Raw genomic sequence first — 4,482 nt, 5'->3', positions numbered from 1 at the left:
ACGCTTATAAGATAAATAGTAGATCTAATATACAAAAAAGTTGGCCACCCCTGTTATAGAACATAAATATAACTAAAATAATAAACTGAAGGAGAAAAAATAAAGAAATAAACAACAATATTTTACAGTATGTGCATAATATATAAAATAAAAAGAAAACAAATGAAAAATTCATATATAATCGCATAAATCATAGCGTGACTAACTAATAGAAAAAAATAAATGGAACAGAATAAAACACATATAAACTAAAATAATTAATAAAAAGGAACAATTATTGCTTATATACATATTTAAAAATATAAAGATCAAAATTAGAAAAATAATTAAAAAGTAATAATAAATAAACAAGAAAGCCAAACAATTATAATAATAAAAAAAAATTAATCCTCTAAAAATTCATAAGCCTTAAGATACATTTTAATCATAATAAAAGAAAAAAAAAGTGTAAGTGCATACATAGGTACCTACAGTTTATATATAAATATTGAAAATATCTAATAATCTAATAATGCTAATAATAATTGAAAGTATCTATCTTTCTTTTTATCAATTTACAGTTTTGTTTGAAGCTTTGAATTGTTGTTCTTCGGGAATTGGATGAACATCAGATGATTAGAGACACGAGATTTGGAGGTGGAAGGATATTAGAGCAATGAATGAAGGAGGGAATAGAAAGTATAAGGAAAGATTTGCCAAAGGCTGCGGTTCGATGGACACTTGCATATAAGTCTGTAGGCAGTGAGCGGGTATTGCGGGAATGCATTGAGGATATAAATTGGAGGATCAGAGATGTGCGATGGAAGGAGGATTGGATAACTTGGTAGATGAAGGATAAAAGGAAATATTTACAATGGAAGGAGAGGTAAAGCCACTGCAACTCTTCATAAAATCTGGTGACAGAGGAGTACCTGGGGACCCTGAAGATGAGACGTACAATATAATTAATAAACTGTTTTAATTTATTTTAATAGGTTATAAAAAAAAAATCTGAACTTCTACGATGAAGAAGTTCACTATTTAGTACAACTGGAAGTACTATTTCTTGAACAAATGTTATACAATGAGGCGATTTATTCATGATCAAACTCACGCACCAGATTATTCCCCGATTAAATTTTCCCACCTTGTAGACGCTGGGTGTGACCCAGGCTGTCACAATAACCCCCAGGAATGACTCATGACCGAAATATAAGAATGAAGAATTATCTGCTACAACCGGATTCAAGCCCTTAATTAGTTATACAATTCATATTTACGTGTTAATAGCATAAAATTAATTTTGAACAACGACATTACAAAAGCATTAAATGGCCCCCGAGATGCCCGCTAATGGTTTTTTAAGACCTGGGAGGTTGGTAGCGCTGTACACAGTCCTGCCAACATAATCAAGAAGGCATTAGACGAGAGACAGTAACAATGGGGCATTAAGAGCACATTATCTCTCACGTTACCTCGTCCCCTGTGGCGCTTTCACGATGCGCATGGATTTTTAATTCTGATTATATCAATGCCTGGTCATCAAGTCCCGAAATGGAACAATATAAAAATGGATTGTGTTGGTGTTTTGAGTTGAAATCAGTTGATAACAATTTTTGTCCATCATTAACGTTACTTGGTTACACCATGCAGACGTCCGAACTCAAACAAAACTAACTCGTTCTGGTTCTGATTTCCTTCCAGTTAACATTAGCCGACATGGGGCAATAAAATGATTGCTTCAACTCACGTGTCAACGCTTTGGTTGTTGAAGAATTGAAGGGTTTGCTGCAAAAAAGAGGTACCTCCAATTTTTCCAGTTTTTGGGAAACAAAAATTTTAAAAATTCAAATTTTAAGTTATGTAAAAATATTGTTGTTACGTACTTTTAATTATGAGGTCTACATATTCGAACAGTACAAAACAAAAGTACTTTTTTTTTAGCACAAGATAGTGTTTTTAACCGGTGTACCACCTTACTACTAATACACGAACACATTGTGACGCCTTGTTCCTACCACTGTGACAAAAACGTGAGTATCAAAATTGCAAAAACAAAAAGTTCCTTCCAGTGTAGTACACCTAAAAAACATTTATTTAAAGGAAAATAAAAACAGATTCGGTTTTAGCCTCTTTTGAAATCCTGAAATAGGAAATTTCATATAAATCAAATCAATTTCTGTCGATGTTGGAAATAAATTCCTAATTCCTCACAATATTATCCAGTTCAAACGTAACAATGACTGTTAGAAAACTGAATTTCCCCTCTTTCGAACGATATGAATACATATTAGATTATTTGCCTTTTTTATTTTCTTAAACGCTTTATGGTTTATTTTGTATATTCGGTTCTAATTTTTTTACGAAGGTCCAATTTAAACTAAGCCACTTTTAAGTTTTTTTAAATTTAGTATTAAAGTTGTAACGAGGGGAGCAATAAGTTCGACTACAATCCACCAGAGCACAGTACCTCAAACCTCACCGAAGCTCTCAAATTTATATATTAAATAATATTTATGACTTTAACAATTCCGAAGATATGTCCCTAGAATCAAGCATTATTTTTTTTAATCGGTATTGTTCTTTTCCGAGTTACGAGGCATTGTAGTTTAATCGATGATATATTACTAAAAATATCATACTTTGTTGGGTTTTATTCAATAAAGGCGTATTCAACTTATTGTTATTTTTACATATTATTAATTTGTGTACATATTAATTAGCAATGTCGATAAAATAATAAATAAACGATGCCAAAATAACGCACGAAACTACCTCAAGCAGATAAGTATGCACTAGGCTTATAAATAAGGGTCTTAAAGAACCCCTAATAAATCACGGAAGCACACAAATCCACAGTCTCTACTTAAGATAGTTTCGGTTTAGAGCCAATCCTGATTTCTAAATGGTTGACATTTTTTGTTAACCTTTGACATGAACTCTCTCCTCTATCTGCTAACCCTTCGTAAGCTCCGGCGGCTAGCTAACCTCCTTCGCCCCTGTCGGATTATTACCCGGCAGGACGAAGGTATCTAGCTAGCTACCCTCCAGGTCTGCATACCTACCTCATGTTTATCGGAATAGTACCCGGTAGAATGAGGTTACCATCCTCTGAGATATAACGGTTGTTACCAGTCAGTCTCTCATCCTATCTAGTCATCTTCCTTGTCACCTACCCTACCATTATAAACTGAGCACGCATTGTCGAGGCCTTCAAGCAGAATAATCAAGAAAATAACCCACCTCGACAAAGTTATTGAAATTTTTACAACTTTCGGAAATAGACCGAAGGCGAAAATTTTGAGTAAAAATTTTTTAGAAGTTCGTTGCTTGAACGTGTCTAATAAAAAAAAATCCTAAAAAGGAAGATGGTTCTGGTGCAGTCAAAATAATTCAAATAGTAGACCATTTATTCATCATAAGGCAACGTCTCACCACACTTTTCAGTGCTTTATCAGGACTAAATAAAATACAAACAACTAAAACAATATAAAAACGTAACTGAATAAGCTAAGGTATAAAGTAAACGAAGATATAGCTAAGCTAAACTGAGTATAAAATATGTGAACATTTATATCAAAATGAATAAAATAATTTAATTTGTTCAAGTAATATATGATATATAATTTTTAATAATATTACTAAATTTAAAACATATTTATGTTTATTGGAGCAGAAATTCAGACGGTTATAATTACGTTATATTCGAATAAAATTGTTATTATAACTTTATTTCGTGAACTGGCGACATCCGTAAAAAAAAAAAAAAAAATTATCCTTTAAAAATCAACTTGAAAAATTTGTATGAAAATTCATAAGCAAGGATTTTAAAACACACTAAAACTGAATCTGACTTGGTTTTTCCTAAATATTTTTTTTTTATTTACTTATAAAAAGCAACTTTCGGTTTTTGTAATTTTGTGCACTTATTCTCATTTAACCTGGTTGGAGTGTCTTACTTTTTTAAAAACCCTAAAATGTCCTAAAATAAAAAACTCAGAAGGTGTCCAGAGGAGCAAAATGCTCAAATGAGAAAAAAAAAAGATGTGACGTTAGGAGTGTACTAGTGAGAGAAATGCTAATTCTTACCGTTGCGAGGAGGCCGGAGCTAAACTAAATTGAGTCTAGGTCGGGATGTAAAAGAGGGAATACCTTAAAAAAGTAGTAATAACAACATTAAAGGTTTAATGGAAGGAAGGCTACAGTATAAACAAAACAGAAGAAATGCTAGGAAAGTATAGACGTTTATTTCCTAATGAGCAAAATGCTAGATGCTACAACTCTCCCGTGTTAATACAACCAACAATCTTTTCTCTTTATTCTATAAAATAACAAAAACAAATTGATTTGTACATAATACACAATTAACACAAGTAGAGGAAAGGCAGAATACAAAATAAAAAATCTAAAATTATATAAAATATTTTTTTCTATTTTCTCGGGTCTAAGGGCGCATTGGCTTCTCCTTCACTACCTAATAATCCTCCTAGACGTCTGAAAAGA

Source organism: Halyomorpha halys, unplaced genomic scaffold (genome assembly GCF_000696795.3).
Source record: "Halyomorpha halys isolate HHAL.00 unplaced genomic scaffold, Hhal_1.1 Scaffold4.1, whole genome shotgun sequence".
NCBI lineage: Eukaryota > Metazoa > Arthropoda > Insecta > Hemiptera > Pentatomidae > Halyomorpha > Halyomorpha halys.
This window is presented reverse-complemented; position numbering follows the sequence as displayed.